The sequence below is a fragment of the Coturnix japonica genome, chromosome 5 (genome assembly GCF_054131305.1).
Source record: "Coturnix japonica strain WE chromosome 5, WE-NBRP24, whole genome shotgun sequence".
Lineage (NCBI taxonomy): Eukaryota > Metazoa > Chordata > Aves > Galliformes > Phasianidae > Coturnix > Coturnix japonica.
This window is the reverse complement of record NC_140667.1, coordinates 35,687,757-35,713,413: the sequence shown is the minus strand read 5'-3', so window position 1 is coordinate 35,713,413 and position 25,657 is coordinate 35,687,757. Positions and strand designations below refer to the sequence as shown.

At 35.8% G+C, this 25,657-nt stretch overlaps 1 protein-coding gene across 17 annotated transcripts in view; it reads left to right on the top strand.

Annotated features, from left to right (window-relative positions):
* SLC25A21 (solute carrier family 25 member 21) overlaps window positions 1-25,657 on the top strand; it is a 213,140-nt gene that overhangs the window by 159,991 nt on the left and 27,492 nt on the right. The window lies entirely within an intron of this gene.

The window sequence follows — 25,657 nt, the reverse complement described above, 5'->3', positions numbered from 1 at the left end:
GGATCTCTCTAACCTAGTCCTGTGCAGTGCTGTCAGTCTCAGCTGCAGGTAGAGGAAAAGAGCTGAAATCCACACCCTGCCCTCTTTCCTATCAAAGGTAACAGCTTTAAAATCTGCTTTGTGTGACATTGTCAGTAGTCAGCTGTCAAAATTAACTGTGTCTCTTAGGTAAATCTAGCCATTATTGGTTAACATTTCATAAACGCAATCACATATGCATCTTGAAATACAAAATTAATTTCAGTTATGCATTGCAGTTCTTTTAGAGGCAAATTGTTTACTTCTCTGTGATTTGTGATTCTAGTAGCAATGAATCGTTAACCTATTCCTTAAAAGAAAAATTCCACTCTACCAAGGGAAAAACAGTGACCAGAGAACAGATAAATCACTTTTATATCCTTGGAACAGCTGACTTTACACTTTTATTGCAGTGTTTGAAAAAGCATCTTTTCATCTGGAAGGAATCAGTTTAAAATGTGATTGTCAACACAACTAAAGCAGCTTTCTGTTTAAAATGGCTGCTCGCAAAGATTAGAACTGTAGTTTTGCCAGGATTTTCTTTACAGACATTAGTTACTGGGACCAAGAGATTTTAGATGGGATGTTCACAGGAAATACCTGGCAGACAGCGTAAAATGCAAAGTAAAGCATTTTTATTTGGATTGTAGGAAGCATGTATGTGAAAATGAGCAACAGTTTTTCAGGTCAAAGCCTTCTTTTTAAAGTACAAGTCTGTAAGTTGTAAACTGAAGAAGAAAATATTAAAAATCTAGATCATTTTTTTCAAATCCTGACCTAAGAAATCAGATAACATACATTTAGTACATTTCTTAGACTGTATTTTGTATTTATTGATAATGATGCTGCTATTCTGTTCTTTAATTTGCACATGTTTATTAGGACTAACATCATTTTCTTCACTTGTTATGTCTAAAAACAAAGCTTTGTCTCATTTAAATCAATCATTTTGATAACCATAGTCCTCAGTTCTTTATGTATAACTCATTCATTTCAGTCCCTCAAATATTTAATCTTTAAAAGATGCAGGTGAAAATCCTATGCAAAATAAAGCATCACATTTACGGATAAAACATTTTACTTCAGGAATAATTTGAGCTTTACACTATACATTTTGCTCATCACTTTAGTTTGTAAATTATGAAAATGTAATAAGATTATGCTTTTAAGATTGCCTATCAAATAGGTACATTTTTTTCAATACACATCATTTTCATGTTTTCAAGGCAGGTTAGTTATATGTTATATTTAGCATTTTTATTAACAATTTTATATTATTCCGTATGCTTAAAATACATTTCCTCTTTTTGGTTTGTTTGTTTGTTTAATACTGTGTTACTTCAGCTTCTATTTAAAAACTGTAAGATGAATACTATTATATGATGAACTTTTAAAATGTATATTCATGAGGAAAATGTTTTACGGAGACGTAAAGCTGCCAGTGCAGCTGTCAGTACTGGGTGTGCTGATTGTTCTCTCTAACACCATCACCAACTGCTCTTCTGTTTGAAATATTCATTACCCCCGTTGATGGTTTTTTGGGTGTTATGCTTCACATTCCACAAGAAATCCAGTAAACTAGATGCTGGGAATATCTGTGCTTGACCATGGAGGAAAAGATATTCATCTAAATAAATACAAAAATAATAATAGTAATAATAATAATCCAGGTGAAAAGGCAATGTAAATCTATGAATATTTGGCAGTTACATATAGTTTATTTTCAATTGAATGTGTCTTAAATTAAAAAAGGTTAAATGAATAATTAGCATTACATACAGAAATATTTTGGAAAAGTATATTTTCTGTAGAATGCTAATTCAGATTTCAAGACACATTGCATTCCGTCTGACTCTGAGAATCAAACTGAAAGACAAATCATTCACTTGCCTGTCATGCCAATCGCCTCTCTGAAGAAAATAAAATTCTGAATACATGTGATGTGGGGATTTTTAGCTTTCACATTCTTTGTTTCTGCAGTCTGTTGTTCTTTGCTGTACAAAAAAAATATAATAACTTTAATGTAGTAGAAATAATTGTAATTGATTGTAAAAAAATGTCTGCATCAAATGTGCTGTACATATAACTTGCTGTGCCTTCTTAAAGGAATGCACGCATATAAGCACAAAAAAAGTGTGCTGTTGCATTCTGTCTTACTGTATAGCGTAGAAAGTTCCTTTCACGGTTAGCAAGCTGACACTCCATAGTAAATTTCTGAAGCTTTCATGCAGTGTATGGGGCAGTAAGTCTCACTGAAAGATTGGCTCCAGTTATGAATACAAGATCAATTCCCATCTGGGCAGAAATACTTTTTTTTTTTACAGCTTGCCTTCACTGTTTGTGTATTTTTGCATATTTTGGCTGTGCCTGAACTTGTGCATCCACTGCTCTGTAGCTGAATGTCATGCATTGGGCATCTCAAGTACAGCAAGATTTTGGGGGCGTTCTTTTAATCTGATAAATTGGATTTTCCATAAAATGTAGACACTTTTGCATCATAGGAATTTAGTAGCCAATACTCAATATATTTAATCATTGTTTTCTGTAGCAATTGAACTCCACAACAGGAACAAATAGTTTTATGAAATATTTCTATGCGCCAGATGCTTCCTAGTGTAGATACAGGTTCAGTTTACTTACTGTTCTTATCATTTCTTAATAAAATTCATTTCTTAATTATTTGAGTCCTTCTTAAAAAGTATATATACATATATACTTATATATATATATATATATGTATATCCCATCTTAATGGAAATATTTTATTTGCAAAACCCTATTTTATAAGAAAATCCATTTACAAGTTCTACTTGTTTCTTCAAGTAAAAATAGAAGTGTAAATAGCTTTCTTCATAAAATAGTTCATAATTTCAAAAAATTCCATGGCTAAGCAGGTTTTTATATAATTTTTATTTGGAAATGTCTAGGAATTGTCATTTAACATATAGGCAGTATCTTTTGTCATTGCCATTTAATCTGTGATTTAGAAGAATCAATTTTGTGGATAAAAGTAAAATACTGACATGCATCTGAGCCTTTGTTTCAGTGTTGCCTTACATAAAATGTCTTTACTTTTGAAAGTACAAAGAAAAATTGCTTTGGTAATCTTCAGATTTGCATGCTTATCAGTTTACAATATATTAAACTATTTCATCTCTTTTTAAAATGTTTTCCTAATAAATTGGTAATTCAATTAGAAATTCATTTAAAAAAATAACATAGTTCTTTGTAAAGACATACATAAAAAGCAAGCCAGAACTTTAATGTACATTACAAAAATTAAACATTAAAATTAAATAGATTGTAAAATTTTAAGAAAAATAAATTAGCTCCATCAGTATTTCAAAAGCACATTTCAATAAATTGTAAATAATATTTTTTCACATTTCTAATAGTTATTTTTATACTTTGTGGTTATATTTTTATACCTCAAAAATTTTACACAATAATGCTTTTATTCAAATTACAACTTTTATAAGCTGACTCAAAAATTTTAGAAATTTTATCTAATAAAAGAGGAAGAGGCAGAAGGATATGATGTACTCATGAGAACAATTATAGTGATTTAAAAGGTGAAAGAATGTCCAGTGAAAAATGTCATATGGGAAAAGTTAACAGTCCTTGCAAAACGCTCAGAATTAATTGCAAGAAAGTTGTATTGTTTATCCCATTGAAAGGTTTGGGAAAATGCAGCTTGAGAAGTAGCTCTTTCTCAGTTACTGTGAGGGAATGCTTGGAATTTTGTCTTTCTACCAAAAAGGATTGGCTTTCCCTTGATTGTCATCAGTTTGCTAGGTTGTCCTGCTATTTAAGCTATTAGAGACTGGTGTGCTGCTTGGTCTCAGGTGATCCATAAAAAGGAATGAAGCCTTGGGAAGGTAAACCATCACCAGACTGGCTCGGTGTCTCAGCCTTCCATGACGGAAGCTCTTTGTTGAGAGTTGTTGGCAATTACAGCAGTTTCCAACTGAAGATAAAGAGCCAGAGTTCTCAGATAATGCCCTCGATCACACACCTGATGACAGACTCCTGCATGCAAGTTTTTTCAGGTGCTATGTTTGCTCAGTAATCCTTCAGTGCCAATCTTTTCTAAATGGTGAGCAAGTCCCGTCAGTAATGGACATCAGCCATTGAGCTTGTAATATTTGTCATATATCAGGTTACAGCTTTGTTACTGCAGTCTGATGAATGGATGCTGTTATGCTTAGAGAAAATAAAGAAGTGCTATAAATTTAGCAGTCAGTAGTAAATGAGTTGCTACTTTAAGGGCCTGATTCACATCCTTCTAAAGTCAATGGAAAGTATGCTGTTGACTTTATGGTCTTCATATCAGTCCTTTAATTTTCTTTATCTATTAAGACATTGAACTCAAGGCTGTCATGAAAATATTTTCCCATTCCTCGCTGTATATGGTTTTACACCTAAGTAGTAACTTTAATATAAATCTTCCTTTATGTCTTACAGTTTATGTCCTGCACAAATGGTTTGATTTAAGATTGAACTGTAAAGAGAGTTTATCATAGAATCTGATAGATTTCACATGAAGGAATGAAAACAGGGCTTGAGGAGTTAAATATTAACACAGTATTTCCTCTTTTTATTTTGTTTCTTTTTTCCATAATCCTTCTTATTCCTATACTAGATTTTGAAGACTGTGCTCTGATTTTATACTTCATTTACTTATTGGCATTATTCTGATGAAGACAGAGTTAAAAAAATTTTGTAGGCCTTTAAAATCTGTCCTTGACCAAAAATTGTTTCATGCAGATTTTGTTCGAAGTTCAGGTGGTGGCCAAAGCATTTATAATTCATTAAAATCCTGTCTGGTGTCATATAAATAATGAATTTATGATAATGGAAAAAAAAAAAAAAAAAGCAACAACAAAAAAGAATGTTTTAAGCCAAAATCTATTTGAGTGTCAGACCTTATTTTTTACTAACGTTGTCGGCACAACAGTTCATGATGGCTAGAGGCTAGTAGGGTGTTTATTCTAGCCACAGCCATAAAGGTTCCATGTAACTGCTTACTTCCTAGGTAGTATGGTTTCTATAGCAATTCCTATTTCAAATGACATAATGAATAGCCTTCTTTTGGGAGATAAACTGTTGTGATGATGTAGACAATGTTATAATACTAATAAAACTAATAATCCCTTGAAGTCTACAGAAAATTGCCAGACAACGCCCGTTTTCTTACTCCAGTTAGTGGCAGTCTTATACAGATACACTTCCTTCATTATTTTTATATATTCTTCATTTGCTCTCCTTTATGCTATCATCTCTAAATCTCAAAACAAAGAAGTAAATTAGTATTGAGCGCACATGTTGGGAAAACAAAAGAAAAAAAAAAACAGTGGAAAAGGAGTAAGGAAGGAGATGGACACTGAAATATCCATAGTTTTTTTGTGTTAACTGTTGGGATATTTCCTCCAAGAAGTACATTCTTAGCATGTGTCTGACATAGACAGAATCTGGGGAGCTCTTCTAGCCAGAGGGAAGGGGAGAGGTCCATACCAGAAGGTGACACAAAGACAGATGAGGAAGAACAAAAATTTCCGGAAGTAGTTCTGAAAGGGTACAATGTAAGATTAAGGCAATATGAAAACTGGAATGTATACTTTCAAGTTCATGTAGGCAATGAGATTTGTTTTTCAATAGACTGAATTTAAATGCAGATTACTCAAAGTGTGCTAGTTCAGGTTCTTATTTTAAAACTGAAAAGAAATCTGGGATTTTTGACAAGTATGTGTTGTTGCTACTTTCCTATTACTTAGAAGAATCCTTGATTCCTTCTGTTCAGAGTAGATTATTTCATTCAAAATGGAACTCAAATTACCTTTCAGAGCATAGCACGTAAATTTGATTCTGTCCTGCTGAGTGTTCATTACAGTACCATGGGCTCCATTTAACCACTGTACTCTTTCTACACTCATTAGTGACCTTCAAAATTGCAGATTATTTTACAAATTATTTTTCATTCTCTCTATGTCTTTTCTGCTGTGTTTCCCAAACTTGTGTTTAAGACACCATATTAAATTATAAAATCATTAATTTTATGATTGCCCTAGGTTTTGAGATATCCAGCATGGAAAGCAGAGTTTAGATTCCAATAATTCTGTCATATAAATAATATACATGTAGTGTGGCAACAGATGACTAACACGCATTTATAAAAATCATGACAATTGTATAAAATTTGAACTCAGATAAAATTGATTAGGCAGTAACTGAAAGGTATAGGCCAGGCATCATCTATTATACAATTTTTCCCAACCATTTCTCTTCTAGAAACTGTAGTACTTTTCATTTACAAAAGATCTTGTTTTTAATCTTAGAGTTTTGGTCATCTCAGCAAATGTTGCAGATAGCAGTGATGAAGTGTTAGGAGGTGCTGGAAATCTACAGTGTGAATTGATTACAAATAAAGCTATTTATTAGGCCAACTGTGCACAGATGCTTTTCAACTAATCAAGGTAATGTGTACCCATTGTACCCAGTGTGGTGAGTGCTGATGCTGCTTCCTGAACAAACGATAAGTTACTTTTTCCAAATTGTAATCATTCCTCTTTTAATTTAGAAAATCTAAAATAATCCAAGTTAAACTATTCTTCTTGGACCATAATGGAAAGTGTAGGTTTAATACTGATAAGACAAATAAAAAAGCAGTGTTCAGAAAAAAAGATACTTTCACCTAGGTCTAAAATTCATATTCTAAGAAAGCACATTCAGTTGCCAGTTAGAGATAAATGGAGCACCCAATCCAGTTCTTGGGATTGCTAGGCCATGCCTAAACACATCCATATGATTGGACATCACAAAAAGCATGGCTGTGTCTGCTACCAAGTTGTTTTGTTGTGTTTTTTTAATAATAACCTCAAAAATATATTTTCCTTATCCAGTGGCTTAAAGGTTGGTAATCCTGTATCCACAGAATTCAGACCCTTAGCTCCCATTTGCCGGAATAGGATCTACAATTATTTTACAGCTTCTTTTCATAGTTATAGCAGAAAGAGACTAGAGATGGGAATACTCATTTTACAGCTGTTGCAACTTTGTATGCTTCAAGATGTACCTGTCTAGAGAGCATGGCCTCTAACTCTGAGGTAGTGTATGAGGATGGAGGAGTCATGAGAGTGTCGTGGCTTTAATTGTATTCCATAAACTCTGACAATTAGTTTATTTAAAAAATAAAAATAAAAAAATAAAAAAATAAAAAAAAAATCCCTTGCATGTATGGAAAAGGAGAATTGAACTTGAACTTCTCACTGTGAAGTAACCAATTCTTCCCACTGTTTTCCCTGCAAAATAGTAGGTGCTTATCTTTTCAACTGTGAGAGGAGTAGGTGTGCCTCTCTCAGGGATGGTTGTGAACCATGGGTCATAAATGAAAGGGGCTGTTTCCCAGGGAGCCACATACAGCAGTAAAATCTGGGACATTAAAGCTTCTGTAGACACGGTGAGTGTTCACTCTGCAGAGTGAATCTGAGCTTTGCAGTATCACATGCTGAGAAGCTTGTAATATGCTTCACCATTTCTTCTCATAAAACCTAGTTCTCCGGTTGTATGAATAAAACCTGAGTCCGGAGAATTTAATCAACCTGTTTCTCAGTCAGCATTGCAATACCTCAAGTACCCGGAGTTACAGCAGCTTCATATTTACAGCATCTTGAATTAGATATTGCATCCTCATTTCTCTTTTCAGCATTTCCACCATACCCTGGGGAACTGGGCATTGTAATAGCTCAAGAGTGCAGCAAAACATATATACCCAAAGCTGAAGAGAGCAATTGTGATTAGAAATTAGGCAGGATGTCTTGCTCCAGATCTGCTTTGAGAGACTATGATGTGTTATTTTCTCATTATATGTTTTATATATATATGTATATATATGTAATATATATAATATTCATTATATTGTCCCATTAAGTATTTCAGTGTTGAACTCAGGTTCTCTTTGACCCAGAGAGGCATTTTAAGCCTGTATCTGGTGAATCACATCACAAGGCAATGAGTCTTTAAGTGCTGAGGTTTGGGGTGCTGTGAGTGTACCTTTGAGAGGTGGGATATGAGAGGGGAAAGTCCTGAAAACCAAGCTGGCAGAACTGCAGGAGATGGCAGTGGGGACTGCTTCAGCAGTGGAAGCATTTACAGCCTCTGAAGAGTAATTTCTGTTTTTGCTGGAAAAGAAAACACAATGTAAAAGCAGATCTGCGCTGCAGGGATAGCACTGACTGTGGAAGTAAAGAGCAGGGCCTCTTGCCAAGTTTTTATAGACATCATTGCTGAGGCAGTGCAGCAGCATCTCTGCTTATTTTGTTACCATATGCATGCAGTTTGGCATGGTTTTCAAAGGATACAGGGCTTTAGTTCCTCAATTAGCATCCCCTGGGAGAGGGCCAGCTCTTGTACAGCATAATGGGTACAGTTCACCAATGTACAACTTGACCCTATTTCATCAGAGTTCCATCTGCTGCAGTATCTTTGCTGAGATACATAGTTGAGGTCTACAGAACTGTTACATTAACATTTTATTGTTCCGAAAAAGAGGAAGAGCTTCCCTGAAACTGGGCTCAGAGGCATATGTTTTGAAGTCTCTTAGGCATCAAGTAGTAAACTGGAATTCAAGAAAGCTATTTGAGACAATTTCTGTTTCCTGTTTTTTTCTTGTTTGACCTGACTTATGGAGATCAATTAAATTTGAAACAGGCATTTAATACAGATACAATCTACTTGTAAATGCTCTTTGGAACAATTTTGTCTTTCTTTTACAGTAACTTGCTGGTATTTGTGTTTGTGTTTTATTATTGGAAAAAGGATTTGAGACATGCCTGATAAGAATGTGATCGTTGGTGTTTTGAGTACTTGCAGGAAAAACATTCAATTAATTGGGAGAAAAAAGATTTTTTTTAAAAAATTGAACATTTCTTTAATTGATTATTTATGCATTTTTTCACTAGAAGCTAACCGCAGTCCTTTTTCAAAAGTATTTTGTTCTGAGATTTATTTATTTAGCTGTAGGATTTCCTTAGGCATCTAGATTTTGAACCAGATATTTGACTTTGCCCATGTATTGCCGGTGATGATTACATCGGTCACTGAAGGATAGCTAAAATGTTCAGTCAGGGCTACTGAGAGAGAAAGAGTATTTGCATGAGCAAGCAAGGTCATTGCTAGTTCGTGTCAAAAGAGGAATTATGTGCAAAAGGCAAATCCTTGAAGATGACAACAAATGAGTACTGAGTATTCCACAGCTTTCCAAACTCACAATAGAAATATTTCAGATAGAATCTGATATTTATAAAAATTTCTTTCAATTACCAACTACACCAAAACATTTTTTTATTCATAATTGGATGTATATCTTTATTTTAAAATGCAGCCTACATTGTTCTTCATGACCTGGTGCTGTAATGCCATGACATAACCACAGTGACATTTCTTTCACTGGAGGAATGTATATTTTACTGTAAAGAGATCAGCTATTATTACTTACAGAGTTACAAACTGCATGTTCTTGTGATTAGTCATTCTTAAAACAAGGTGCTGTGAACAGACACACCAAAAGGATATCCAATGGATACAGCTTCTTTTTACAGTTCAAACATTCCTTCTGAAATCCCAGAAAAGAAAGATTCCTTTAAAAATTCCCAGTAATCTAGGAGTAAATCAGTTTTCAGTGTCCGGAGTAGAAAGAGTCCTGAGGTCACACCTGAAACAGAGATTTGGAGAGTAACATTGCATTACTACATGAGTCACTAGGCCAGCTGTGTTTATGTATATTGCGCAATTAAAAGTTGGTGATCCTTCTCCTGATAACAATGGAGTATGCTGTACTCTGAATTCACGAGTCACATGGAAAAAAATTAAAAAAAAAAACAAAACACTCTTTGGCCATTATCCAAAAAGGACAATGACAAGTACATGAGTAAGTGGTGATTTGTCTTGCTCAGCCTCTGGAAGACTCCTTTTTTTTTTGAGTTCTGTTATTTACAAAGTAATAGAATTGTTGGGCAATAATCAAGCATAGAGAGCTGATGGTATTAATATAGCATTGATGGACTGGAAACCAGATGGTCTGTCAGATAATGAAGTATTATCTGGCAAGAGATTGTTTCTGAAAGCCAACATCCTCACCTATTTAGCACTCTGGAATGTCAACATATCAGTTACCATGTTCATGAGGTGGTATGTGTTGTACTTTAGAAGCCATCCCTAAAAGAGGCTTTTAAATTCAAAATTACTGCCTGATGAGAGGGTAAAAGTACCATTATTGTAACACAGCTGGATGAGTATAATATACAGCAACATGTAAGCCTTACATTAAAAAACTGAGTTAAAGAAGTTGACAGAATAGCTACATCCTGATTTCTACCTAACTAAAGCCATAGTTTCATGATTATTTTAAACCAGCTCTGCCTACAGGAGAAGCAAAGACATATGCTGTGTGCCCAGAGCTGAATGCTCTTGCATTTGTGCCACACAATTCTTCATGCAATTTTGCTACTACCTGTCTGTGGGCCATGGATTGGTTTACTGAGTGGGATGGACACTTTCCAGAAATTACTTGTGTAATAAGTAAGTATTTACCATTGTGACACTGAAAAAAGTAAAATAAAAGGTGTTCTTTATGTTGATTTTTGTTAATTTGTTCAATTATTTTCAAGGTGTTGTAATCAAATAATGCTTACAAAGATAGTAAAGAGATTCTCCTTTAAAACAGTTGTTATCAGACATCTTCAGAATACATATTACATATCTTGACATACCTAGACTATTTTCATTCTATCCAGTATTAACATATACCACTTTTTCTCCCTCAGATGAAAAAATATCTTCCTAGTCTTATTACAGAAAATACCCTGTGAAAACAGTAACTGTCTACAATGCCTGGAGTTGGAGAGATGTTGGTCAGTTTGAGTGGTCATGAAGGCAGTGGAAATGGCTTGTTGAATTCAAGCTCAATTTGAAAACTACAGTCTTACTGATAACAGCCTTAGCGATTCTTTGGCATCTTCTTTTTAGTAAGCCAGTCTGTCTTGTTGTTTTTATTATTTTGCATTCCACTTGATGCCATAATCCTAGCCACAGTGGCTAGGCAATATTTCCACACCCTAGACCCAGTCCCCACAAGCCTTCTATCTGTTTGCCTCCAATAGCTCTGGCTACTCTTGAGCTCTGTTTTCACAGACATTTGACATAAACTAACACTAGTGACAAAGAGGAAATAATCGCTTTACCAGTTGCTCTGTCTTGCCTGTGCACTACCCCTTCCTTTTGTCTGGCAAAAAGTCTGTGCCCTTACGTGATGCAGCTGACAGGGGGAGCCCTTCTGGATTGTTAATTTTTGTTTGTTTTCTTGATTTTTATGCCCATGTGAAAACAAGCCCAGTCATTTTTCCACTGCTCAGAATGGAGCTTCAGATGGGCTAAAGTAGGTTTGTGGTATCGCCAGGCCCTGTTATCTTGGCAGGGTGAATTTTCTGTCTGCCAAACAGATGACAGAATTCAGAATTTCACTGATGTGAAACTAATGCTCTCACATTTGCTGAAATATTATCAGTTATAGCCTTTCTTTTCCCAAGCTTGGTTTGGGATTGCTTCAAAGCCATCGTTATCTCTGGAATCAAATGTATAATTCAGCCCAGCCTTTCTGAATCAAGAAAGAGAACAGCAATTAAGAGTGGGAAGAGTTTGGGTTAAATAAAAACAAAGAAGTCACATACAGAAAGCAGAAGTTAAAATATGCATTAATAATCAATATTGTGATTTTTTTCTTGGTGAACACTTAATGAAATTGGTTAATGATTCAATCTACGCAATTGCAGTTTTGCTGGATTAGCAAATTGGACGTAGAATTACACCAAATTATATGGTCACCATGCAACTCAGTGTCTTATCACATAGCGGAATACAAACTAATTCAGGGAGGAATCAGAATTCTTATTACATTTGTTACATCAAAATCATAAAAAGCATTGCCTTGGGTAGAATTAGCACCAAAGTAATTAATAGTTACAGATAATTACATTAACACAAGCTTATAATGCATTGTAACAAAAATGATCATACAATTCTAAGGCAAAAAGAAGAGAAATGCCACATGCAAATTTGGTAAGACAACTCAGTTAATATTCTGAATACTCAATTAAATCAACACTTCAAAGAAAATGTAGAGATACTAAATTAAATAATACTGAATTTAATTAAAACTTCAAAGAAAATAGAAATATGCTGAATAAATTTCAGAGCACCAGAGAACAGCTTTAGGAGTACAATAATACACCTTTTGTCAGAAAATTCAAGGGTTATGATTTTCTAGTAGTAAAAGAAAATATAGATATATTTTTCACCTACAGAGAATGTTTTCTGACACTAGTGAATTCAAGGTTTGTCAACCTTGCTCAGTGTAAGCAATACCCAGGAATCTGAAATTAGACAAATTCAACCTTCAGATATTTTCTTTGAATTTAAAAAAGCACCAGATCAATCAGCTAGAGAGCTTTTTCTTAAGGGCTTTTGTTGGAGGGTTGTTACTTGAGTCTGCAATTTAAAGTACTATTTAATGTACTAGTAGTTAATGTAGTTTCTAGGTGAAAATATGTATTATTAAAGTGATACATCCTGATGGATTCTTTCTGAGTTTGTCCTCCAGTTTCCCAGCCCATCTCCCATCCTGAATGAAGCTTGCACTTCTCTGAACCTCCATAAACTTGCAGGTTTGCATTATAGTAATGATGGCACTTACATCATGCTTCAGAGCTTCAGCAAGTCACTGTCAGGGATCAAGAGGGATTATTTTTCTTAATGCACAATTGACTAGATACATGATAGAGAGGATATTTTTTCCCTTTCTTTTAGGGAAGATTGAATACAGATGAAGATGAGATAGTACAGATTTGTCCTTTGAGGTAAAGAGGAAATCCTTTAGAGGAGGACAGTTTGTTTCTGAAGATCAGTCTCACCTATTTACTGTTTGGGGATATGGAAGGAATTTCTAAATTTCTACCTCAGTCTGGCAGGAGATATCATAACTTTCCTGTTCCAGGCATCCTTTTCTGCTCTTTCTGTCTGTTTTCTACATTTCACCTAGTCTGCTGCCTAGATTTCCTATATTGAAGATCAGTGTCACCTTTAATCAGCAAGAGAACAAATTTAGCAAAGTGAAAGGTCTTTCAGTCAGGCCAAACAGAATTTCAGGCTATAAATGTTCAGTGTTACTCATCCATCATGGCTCTGCCATTTCAGCTTCTTTTACTCTCAGCCACACACTTTTCTTTCTTGTGGAAGAAAATTTCCATTTCAGAAGTCTTTTACCAGTCACCTTGCATTTCCTTTTGGAATTCTTCTCTGCACTCTTCAATGATCTTGTATACAGTGTGATCATAACATTAGTATGACAAAAACATTTGAACAAATGAGTGTGAAAGACTATGATATGGCTATGGAAACAAGCACATGGGAAAAGCTGTGTTAGGAATGTGTAGCCATTTCTTAGATCAGGTACACTGATGAAGTAAGCTTGCTGTATAACAAGCGATTACTATTTGCAGACATTAAATGTGTTCTAAATCTTCCTGACCCTGTATTCAGTCAGATTCTCCCTCCTATGGTAGGCATCCTTATGCTTTCCCACACTGCTCTATGCATGCATATGCATTCTCCAGTTTTTCACTCCTTGTACTTATTATGGCTCCTCATCATCCTTGTTATCACTCCAAATAATCCTCCTGGTATACTGCATTTTTATTTGCCTTTTGTAGAATCACTCTCAAAGTCCTGTCTGAGGCTGGAAGTACTCTGTAGGCTAAGATACTGTAGCTCTAGCCTTATTGTCTTTGGTATCTTTACTAAAGATCTTAAGAAATTTAGAGTTTAATTCAGATTATAATTTAGGCTGAAATATAGATGAGGTCTATCCTGTTCAGTGATTCACTTTGACAATCCAAGTATATGCAGCAAGAACCATCTTTCCTTTTCCTTTTCCTTCTTTTCCTCAAAAAATAATTGTATCAAGTCCATGTAGTTGTAATATACTGATTTATACATAACTAGTTGGCAGGAATGCTTAAGTGTCTGAGGAGTAATAACTGTTTCTTCCAGCACACTCAGTCTAACAAACCTATCTTCATAACAAGTAATAGTTTTATCCCATCGTTTTAAAGTGCACAATATTCCATCATTTTAACTGCATAATATACATTAAAAAAGAACAATATTTAGATTATTTTATAATGCCATTAAAAGAATGTTAACTCAAATGTTTTTAGTACACAAATGGTGGACACATGGCAATGCTCCAATTTTTAATTTTTATTTTTTACCTTAGAAGAAAGGAATTGTTATTATTATGTCTGGTCTTCATTGAGAGAATCTGTTGTTAAGTTTCTCCTCTTATTCTCTTCTGCTCTTGTAGCCTGTGCTTTATTTGCAGTACTCAACATTCCCTATGGCAGTGGGCCGGTTTCACATTGAATCAGTCTTCTTACTTACATGAAAATGTTTCCAAATGCTGTGTGTTCTGAAAACACGAAGGCTGAGGCACTGGTTCTTTCTTTAATAACTGATGAAAATAAAATGTTATTGATTAGAATCTCTGTGCTTTTACTCTATTTGGACATATCCCACAGAAGTTTGGGGGGGAAAAAAATATGCCAGAAGATAATCCATTAGGGGTGGGTGATTTCCTGGACACTGACATGTGAAACATTCAAAAACATTCTACAGCTTCTCACAATTCTGTATGTGTGGAACTGTGTGCAACTACAGATGTTTCCACTGCCACAGAATTCACTAAAAACTGCCAGGGAATTTGGCCCAGATGTGCTATAGAATTACAATGACTCTGGTAATAGTGAAACTGTAAGCAGCAAACACCAGATGTCCAGTAAAATGGTTAACACTGAGATCCAAGGCATCGTCACAAACAAGTTTGGAGTGAATAAGCTGAAAATCTGCATTAATACTTCATTATTCATCAACTCTATGCTGATTTTATGTGTTTGAGTTGTGATGCAATGCTGCTCCAGTATAGCATCCTGCAGGAAGGCTGCATTCCAGAGGCATAAATTATTTTTTTAAAAGAATTAATTAGATAGTTACCTCCATTAAACTTAATACAAGGCTGCACTTTTTCCTTTCTCTTCTCATTTTGCTTGAAAAGTGATTCTGCCTGTGTGTGTGCTGTGATGGCTTGCCCACAGAAAGGAAAAATAAATTGCTGCTAGTTCCAACTTGTGTAGTTCTGCTTTAGCTCAAATGGTAGCAGGCTCGAGCTGCAGTACCAGGGCTCTGTGCACTGCTACATCCTGCATCTCTCTGTATGTGGAGTGACTTTTCCTGCAAAGTACAGGTATTCATTACATTATGAGGCACCACTTCGTGCTTTGTGGTTTCTGAGGGGTCCATGTGCAGAGCAGACCCCAGAGATGGCAGAAAGCATTATATTTCTCTTCCCACTCTCAGTTGATTATTTATGATTTCTAATATCCTCAAGTGTAAGTTTTACACAGCCATTATCAGAACAGACTTTTAGCCTTTTTAAGTATTTCTCAACAAAACAAAAAGTTTCTATTATAAATTCTGAAATAAAATGTGCAGTGTTTTTCATGGAAGCCTGTTTGTATTTGTAGTGATGTATATATGTACATGCATATTTATATATTTGTATGTACGAGGCAATAGACATATATCAGTATTCATAAGTCAAATACATTTCAGCATTTTTGCTCACAGCTTGAATGTAGCAGTAATCTACTCTGCTTTTTCTCGGAATAACTTACAGTACTAAACATTTTCACACAAGGGCTTCATAGACAAAAACAGAAGAAAAGCAGAGATGGAATGTCAGGTACAAGAAGCTGCAGGGATCTTGAATGCTTAGAGAAAAGCTAAGGAATGTGTAGTCTTTGAAAGAAAAGTAGTTGTATTCTGTAACCTCACTTAAAGCTTCTGTGCTAAAGCTGTGGTATAAACTCCATTAAAACACAGGGAGTTTTATTTCAGTGGGAATTGAAGAGTCTATTATTATTACTCACTTTTACACATGAAAGTATAAAAACTTACCAAAAAAAAGTGTGTTCATCTCTGGCAACAAAAATTATCCTGAACCAACCAGTGCACCATAGCAAAAAGAAAGTTAGGTTGAGCTGCTTTCAAAATTACTGCTCAGGAACTTATGACTTCTTTTTCTTTAGTCACACAGCTATTTAAATAATTTTCAGCTGGTCCTTGTGTGAATTTTCACAACCCAAGGGAGATCACAAGGCAGTTGTCAACACTGCTGAATTTCTCTGCTTTTTTACTGTATTGCCAGTTTTACAGGGTTTCAGAACAAAATCATAAATCATATAGTTCTTTCTTGCACTGCAGACACATTTTATTAAAGCACACTGACACTTGAGGGCTTTTCAGTATTATTAACTTATAGTGAACTACAGCCTGTAGAAGGATCTGCCATGTTGCATGTCAGTACTGCCAGTATTTCCACCTAGCATTTCCTTTGGATCTCAAGAGCTCACAACCATTTGAACACCTGTTCCTCCAGTACCAGTTGCAGCTGCAGCAGCAACCATTTCAGCTTGAGCTCTCTGCCCACCCTTGCCATGCAAATCTGCTTGGAGCAGACTCTTCTTCAACAGCAGTTTGCCAGGTGCAGGTTTGCAGTGAAGCTGTGGTTACAACTGCTTGTTGCTCCAGTTAAGATAGGTGTCTGCTTGTGTCCTTTTTGTTTTTACTGTGTGGAGGGATGGTTTTCACATGTTTTTAAGTTAACTCTGTAATACCTGGTGATAGTTTGTTCCTGGCTACTGAACTGTTGTCTCTATTCACTTTGTAATCAGCTCTGATAATGGTGAGCCAGGAAGAAGTGTGGTTGCAATTTGCAGTTACACTTGCAAACTGTGTAATCATGGGAAGCCACACTGCTGCTGAAGGGTGGTGGTAACCTCCAGCTGATGCAGATAAGTCCTAAGCACTTGGGGCTGATTGCAGAGCAAGCCCAATGACATGCTGGTGAGCTGTGCAAGGAAAAAGGTTTCTCTTTGGCAATTCAGGGAAAAAAGAAAAAAGAAAAGAAAAAAGAAAAAAAATCTAAAGGTAAAACAAGTTTGTTCCAAACTTATTTACTTTTTAGGTACTGTTGGTTGTAAAGGTATTGCTATTCTAAGTCATAAAATGCTGAAATTTTTTACTAAACTTATCTGACTGTATGCTGTAAAATAGGCTAAATTACTCAGATCATTGTGTGAAACTTACTCATTTGTAAAGTGAAATACTTTGCATGCTTTTAGAAGTAATTTAGGAGGCAGGGTTGGTTTGTTTTGTTTATTCAATGCCAAAGTGGCAAAATTTCTTTTCTGCAGAAGAGTTCAAGTTGAGAAGGGTACTGGATCAGATGAGTATGTTGAGAGAAAAAGAAAACATTTCAAAAGAGATGTTCAAGTTAAACCTGCTGAGGCAGGTATGCTGCTCAGAGAACAAGTTGCATGCTTTTAAAAAAAAATAAATAAGTCAGTAGAAGCTGCCACATCACTGAGAGGCAACACGAAACACCATTGCTTGCTTTATTTAATGAAGTGTTTATAGACAGCTGTGCAGATGAAGAGACTACTGGCAGGTGGGGCATGGCCATAGAATACCTGAATATACAGCTAAAAAATAAAGAACAAGAATATTAATTAGGACAGCTGCTTCTACTCAGCTTTTTCCTTCACACATTTGTCTTCATATAGATTTGATTTCAGAAGGTTTTTACATATCTGTACACCACAACCTCATAGCAGTCTTTTCATTGATAACTACACTGAAGGAGAGAGCTTGTCTAAAACCTTGCAAAATCTTTCCAGTCAATCAGCATTCAGCTTTGGCTGAATTTCCATGGTAAATCTTCGCTAAGACTTCAGTGTTTCTCAGACTATTAGCTTTACCTTGTCTGTCCTTTTTCCCTCTGAGAAACTCAGAGTGAAGCTTGGTCAGCTCTCCAGACAAAGTAACAGTGTGACACTTTGGTGCTTTACATTAAAATTTAGGTAAGAAGCAGGAGAGGAATGCCTACGCCGCATGGGAGGTGCTGGAAGTGGAATCAGTTTGGAAACATTACCGCACATGACCTGGAAAGGGAGCTTTTACATTCAGAATGTATTCTGCTAAAAAGTGAAAATAAGTTTGTTTCTATGAACTGTCAGCTCTGTTTGTTCTTAGACTGGGATAACATTAAGGAAAAGCTATCAATCCTCATGGTATTTTTAGGGCATTTGCATGTGGTGCTTGAACAATAGGAGATTGCTTTTGGGCATGATTCCAGCATCCATGACAGTCAGTATAGAACAGAGGCCTTCATGTGGCTGTTTTCTTAGCAGCATAACATGGACTGGAGTGAAAGCTTGAGGCTGTCACAACCTGATCAGTGCTCCAAATACCGCACACTTTGCTCTTGGTGTATATAGGACAGTTGCACTCCACTGGTGCAACTATCAGTGGTATTCCTGTTACAAAGTTATGAATCTTTTATGATTTCCTGCTAGAGGCACTGTAAAATGAGTAACAAAAATACACCAAAGGTCAAGATGTTAAAAGATGGAATCAAATTATTTGTTACACACAAGTTTGTGTATTTTTGATGATACCTTTTTCTTTTTAACATAAAAACTGCTGCTTTGAGGATTTTTAAGTAACAGGAAATATAGGTGTGCCTTTTAGTTTGTTAAAAACAATGTAAAACTACCACTGGCCTAGTTTTACCTTTGAATTCAGAAAATCAATTTGTTTATGAATCTAAATTATTGCAGGCAAAATTTTGCACCTGCAGTAATAGTTGCCTGCTGTTCAGTTTATTTAAGTATTTACATCACTGATTGCATCTGAAAATTAAAAACATCTAAGTAACCTAAATTACATGCGCAAATAATTGCAGGTGCAAAACCCATGCACAGACAAAGTGATCTCTGAAAGTTGGTCTTCCAAATCTCATTGGAAGTTATTCAGTGTATCATGAACCTAGAGTCCTCCTGGGAGAGTCACTAATCTATATAATGACACTGAAAGCCTCTTGACTCTCATATTTATCTCACAGATGGGAAAGAATACATGTAGTCAGATAACTCCCTAGAGATTGCACATGTGGATTTTGAAGAGTATAACTTATTCCAGTGAAGGCTGACATTAACTTGCAATCAAAAATTTCCTTCCTGAGCCACATTCTTTCTGATGAAATTAAAATGATGTATTTTTATTAAGTACTGATCTAAGTAGGACAGACTCCCAGGGCAACTACAGAAAATTCTGCTAATCTCATGAATTTTTCTTTAATGAGTCATAGCATCAGTTTAATACAGACAAATGCTCCAGTCTCTTCCAGAAAATGCACCTATTTATCGTATCTATGTTTTTATTATTGTTAAAGGTAGATGTATGGTGATAGAAAAGCCTATTTTTTAACCTTATTCAAAACTGAAAATGAATCAATTTCTTACATTCTTTAGCTTCAATAGATATAGGTGTGGAGCTGCTTTAAGGCAGTGACTGCTTCCTGTCGTACCAGTTATGGCAGTGCTGTTAGCAAAAGACGGGGGGAGTTAAATTCTCTTCTAGTGTTTGAACAACTAAAACTTCTGCTGAACAAATGAAGCATTCTGCCAGTTCTGACAATCCAAAATACAATGAAGAATTTTTCTGTTTCAGAAGCTCTAGGCAAAGCTGTTTTGGCATGTCTGTAGCTTATTCCAATTGCAAACAAAGGGGCAGTTTCAGGGAGAGTCATTTGGAGAAGAAAATGCTGTCAGTTTTAAGAAGCAAGACATGTAGAACCATTCTGCAGCCCAGCAATTTTGTAAGAGCCTAGAGCAGCTGCCAGAGATAATGCTTCCATTTGCACTGATTTCAACAGGAATTGTATCAAACAGTTAAAATTGGTATTTAATTCATTGGTGATGGGGGTCAGAGAACGCAAGGAAAAGGGTAAGGAAGAAGAACAAAGGCAGCACCAACCCTCATGGGGTGAGCTTCACTGCTCCTCCCACAGATGCAGAGATGAGCAGCATTTTGTGCAGCTGGCAGAGTCACAGCCAACATTATCCCATATGGACAAAATCAACCCTTACTAGGGAAAGTCAGTGTAGCTTTCCAGCCTTAGCATTTGCATTGTGCTCTCCCCAACTAAACAATCCCGAAGGAGGACCCCAGCTCCCTGCTGGTGGGTGATGGGTTGTGGTTGCACCATCTGAGTACTCTGCCTAAAGGCATGGAGTGGCATGGCACAGCCTGATGACAATCACCTCTTTAATTAAGCACATTTTCAATTAATTGTTCTATCTGATTTTAGAACTCATATTTTAAAAAATCTGGTTTACTTTAAGTGAATCTATTACTCAGGCAGGACATGGTAAAAATGTCCCGCTTACTTAATTGATACTCATCCTCCAAAAAAAAAAGTCAGAACAAGATGTTCTTTTTTTTTTACACTTGGAGAACTATTGAGGCTATGTCATCCATTACAATGCAGGGCTCTCACTTCTACTTCCTAGGTGCCTTTTGCTATCTGCTTAGGTATAGTGAAACACAGAAAGCCTACAGGAATAAGTTTTAGAGAGTAGAATCATTTGGATAGTGAAAAATTCTTACAAAGATCCCTTTTCTTACTCCCACTTTTTGCTGCCATAGACACAAGAAGGTTTCATCTTTCCCCTTCTTGAGGGATTTACATGTAGGTGTGTCCTGTAGCTCATTTAGGTTTGGAGTGCAGACCAGAAAGCCAAAAATTACCAAGGATTTTGACCAAGGGATTGAGAGGTGATTAAAACTCATGAAAGAAAGACTCATTTCTCAGTAAAATAACAAAGACACATGGATGATGGATCATAATAACTTCATAATCTGACCCACATGCAGTAAATATGGTGATGACTGTCATTTTAAATAAGTGAGAAAGGTTGATGCTGATTATTAATCCATTTCTTGGCCTGTCTGATTGTTTCTGAGTCAGTTCCTCCACATTTTAGTATTTTTCTGAAGTATCTTAAGAGCACCTTTCACCGAAAGTCTCTTCCTTTTCAGACAGTTACTTTTCAGTCTGTTACCTTATTTGGGAGATTTCTTTTCCTGAGTCAGTGTGTTTCTGGTATTCTTGTAGCTGGACTTTTGGTATTCTTTAATTCATAGTACAATATCAGTGTTACTTCAGCCCCATGATAAAACATAATTCTGTTTTACTTCTTCTTGCTGTGAAGAAATCGAGTTTTCCTTTAATTCCTATGTGTCACAACCAATGACAGGTTAGACAAATGAGAGCTCAGTGAAAAATAATAATAAAGTGTGCTATAAAAACAAGTACCTATTATTTGGTGCTTTTGGCTAAAATGGCAGGTATCTGTATAGGCAGAGAATAGATACAGAAATATATTTGCATAATAACAATTCAGAAGCTAACTAGGCTAAGTGTATCATTACTAGCTTTCTCTGAGGTTCCTGTAGTGACATGTGTTTAACATTTGCAGTAGGATAATATACTTTACAAGAAAAAAGATTTTTGAATAGCAGCAGAGTGTTGGAACTTGGTTTTCTATGAATGTGTCTAAACTTTAATATATTTTCAAGTATCCCCAGCTCTTTGCCTATTCCTGCTGAAGGACATCCAGATTTTCCTATAGAATACCTCTTCAGCTGGGCAAGTGGTTGTAGGCATAGTTATTTGGGTGAACTGCATGTGTGACTATTGGCTGGTGGGTTGCTACTTTCAAAATAAATGGCTAAATTGTTCTTACCTTTTTCTCAGCAGGAAGTACTAATTTGTGTCTGTCTTCACTAAACACTTGCTAGTTTTCCTGAAACTTCTGGGAATTCAAAATCTTTGAAATCTCCAGCTAGGTCAACATAGAGATTACCTCACACTAGTGCATATATTAAAGGCATATTGCTCCAATTTCAGATGTTTTACCGTCTGATAGTAATAAGTTCACAATATGCTACACACCATGAAATAAAAAGATATCTTTTCCCTGGTGTAAAAAACTTTAAGTAAATTTTGTTACATTCAGATATGTATTATTTCTCTCTTTTTGAAGAATAGCCACTCTTCTGCCAAGTATGTCTTCAGAATTCCTTCTCTTTGTTGAAAGAAAAATCCTTGTAAAAACAGAAAGTTGCACATTCCATTTAGTATAAGTGACATGATCATGAAACCCAGGTCTTTTATTTATACTTTGGATAATATAGAGGTAATGAAAGTAGAATTGGACCTTAGAGGTATTTTGTTTCAATTATAAAACAGTGTGGGTAAGAAACTTCAATTTGACAGCAATATAAGAAAAGTAATATTGTGTATGCCTTCAATCAGCTTTATTAGATCCTTAAAGAGAAAATTATGTGAAAGAGAGAAAGAAAACAACAAACTAAGCAAGATCACAATTTCAGCATAGTTTGGAGAAAATAACTGATTTGGGTTAGTTGTCTTGCCAGGATGAATGACTCAAGGCTTCCAAAGAAGAAATGGAAACCAGAAGGATAGCTAAAGCCTAAAAGAACAAATTGAGAATATGTGATTGACTGTAATGTTTCAAAATCAACTTCTGCAAAGATGAGTTTGGGCTGTGGCCCAGAATACAATTGAGTGGTGGTGCTCATTTAGACTCTTATTGCTGAAACAAAATAAGATGTAGCTTTTCTTCTGTTTGAGATTTACTTGTTCTTTCCAATGTCTCTAGCTAGGAATATGATGTCACACCCTCTCTCCTATCACAGGCTTGAGTGATGGCTGCTGATCTACAATTTTTCTGAACACTACTTTTCTGAGGAGAGCTCTGAGTCCAGGTGATAGCATCTTTCAATGTCATCACCATTCATTAGTTTAGTGTGAAAAACTTTGTACACTGTGTGCAAGTAGGCTAACTCATTGCTACTGACCAAAGAGAAAAGAAGTATAAGTTTTTTGTATGTGGATGCACATTCCTTCTGGCATGGGAGCCATTTAAGTTTCTGTTATCATTGTGCTGGTGTTTAAATAAATAGCTAATTCTGCAAAGATTTCAAATAATGAAATCTTTAATGGGCATGATTTGTAAAGCATTACTTGAAAAATGTGGCAGCAGCTGCTCAACCCACCTCAGGAAAAGAGGAATCTGCTTCATGCAAAAATGTATTCAGTTGACATCAGACAGTGATGAGATGGGACTGTTTTAGTTCCTCTTTCCCCTCATTCACTCAATAACTGTACTTTTTAACCTTTTTTTTTCAGCTTCTATTTCAAACAAGGAAAAAGAAACCAAACAAACCACATTTCATAATTAAATACTGAGCTAGTTCTTACCATGTTTACTGAATTGCATATTGTCTATATGTATGTATATCCTCAAAGTTTTCATGTGTTTTTAGATTTCTTAATATGTTCCATAGGAATAGACCTTAACTCCTTCCTCTCTGTTTTTATGTGGTAAAATTTTCCTCCACAAAAGAAAAGAGGATTAAAGCAGTTAAGCCACGTTGCAGGGACATGAATATAGCTAGTGAACTCTGCAGATTTTTCTTGTTCACAGTAGAGGTTCTTCCAGGAGGAAACCATCAGTGTTGGCCTTAGAGCAGATTAGCTCCACATAATGTGCCCAGGACAACTGTCCTGATGAGAACTTTAAACCAGGAAAAAACAGGTGAGGGTGAGAGTTACCAGCAGCCTTGTCACCAAGCAATAGACAGGGCTGACATGGGTAGCAGGAACCTAAGGGAACACACCATCAACAGTTCAGAGATTAAGCTGTTACCTCAAGCAAATTCAAGCATTTGCATTTAAGCAAATAAATGCCTGAAGCAAGAAAAGGATTTGGAGGACAGTGGGTGAAGAGAGGTGATCCTTCTCCTTTTATCAGCTTTGATGAGGTCACGTTTAGAGTGCTGTCCTCAGTTCTGGGCTCCTCCATACAAGACACTTGGAGATACTGGAGAGAATCCAGCAAAGAGCCACAAAAATGAGTATGTGGCTGAGATGTCTCTTTTATGGAAGAAAAGCTTGGAGAACTGGGAGTGTTTGGCCTGGAAAGAGAAAGTTCAATGGGCCCTTATGAATGTATATAAATACCTGAAGAGGAGGTGCAAAGAGATGAGGCCAGGCTCCTGTCAGTGGTGCCCAGTGACAAGACAAGAGGCAATGGGCACAAACAAGAGTACAAGTTGTGTGATCTGTATATGAGAAAGCACTTTTGTACTGTGGATTGAACAGGTTAACTAGAGACGCTGTGAAGTCTGTCTTCTTAGAGTTATTTATAACCTGACTGGTCAGTCCTGAACACCCAAGTCTGTGTGTTCCTTCTGGAAGAGGGGTTGAAGCAGATGGACTTGGAAGTCTCTGCCAGTCTCAACCCTTCTGTGATTCAGGAGTAATGGATAATTGCTTTTAGTATTTTCAGTTCTCACTTCTCTAGAGTTTTCAAACAACCCACAGCTTGATCTACTGATCATCTGAAAAGCTGGTATTCCAATATTGAAATGTGGCAGAATTGTGGATTTATTTTTAGAAGTAATTGTTTGTCTAGCAGTACTGCTGAGATGGTGAATGTGTTGCTGTTAACTGTTCTGGTTATCTTTCCCCTCCACAATTTCTCTGAAGAGTTTTCCTGGTATTTTCAGAGCCCACAGGAATGTTACAAAACTTATATTTTCAATACTACATACATTTTAATGTGCATGGACGCTATACTGAAAAAGCAGCCTGAACAGCTGTGTAAGTCTAGGTAATGCTGTTGTGTGAATTAGAACTAATAGAGTTGCTATACAGTGTATCTCCCCATTTATACATCTTGTAGTAATATGAAAATCTGGATAAAGTTTAGGTCTCACTTCTCATTAGTTAGAACTACACCTGTGAGCAGAGAAGTGGAATATGTTCCACTTTCCATTTCCAATCATACTGCAGTACTAGAAATTCTAAACATGATGCCTGTTCAAAATACACTTACAGTGTTTTAGATTGAACTGTAAGGAAGAACGTGTTTATAGGAATTTGTGTTCTTTTTTGCTGATCCTTCTTGGACCTTGATTTCAGTATGAACTCATGTTAAACTATATGAATCACATGCATAAAGTTGTTCCATGTTTCAATAGCTTGCCGAATCAGCAAGAGTATATTCTGAATATATATAAACTGTTAAAAGTTAAGTCTGTAGCCATTCTATTTATACCTATATTGTTATATCAATATCTGTGGTAATGTGTATCTATATGTCTGGTTGTATCTATATCTACATCTGTAGAGCAATACATGTAGGTATAGATATATGTTTGTGTATCTGTATTTATTTATGTTCCTAAATTGAGTCTTGGAGGAAATTCAAGCATCTGACTCCTCCAATGAATTCCTGAGATCTCTCACCTAGGGACATTCAGTGTTTTGTCATGAAACCATCAATGTATAAAATGATCAAAGTTTCTTTTCAATGTAGACTGGAATCTGTATCTTGCTCACTTCAGAGGAACTATAAGTGATATTCCCACTCTGGAAACTCTTCAAAACCTGAATATTTTATTTACATTGGAGTAGCTTAGTAACAGAACTTCAAAGAAAAGTTAGAAAGAGGATGAAAAAGATGGTAAAGCATTTGGGGTTTTTTACAGTTAGATGAGGAGTGTGAATTTAATTGTTTTTCTTTGATGTGCTTAGGAT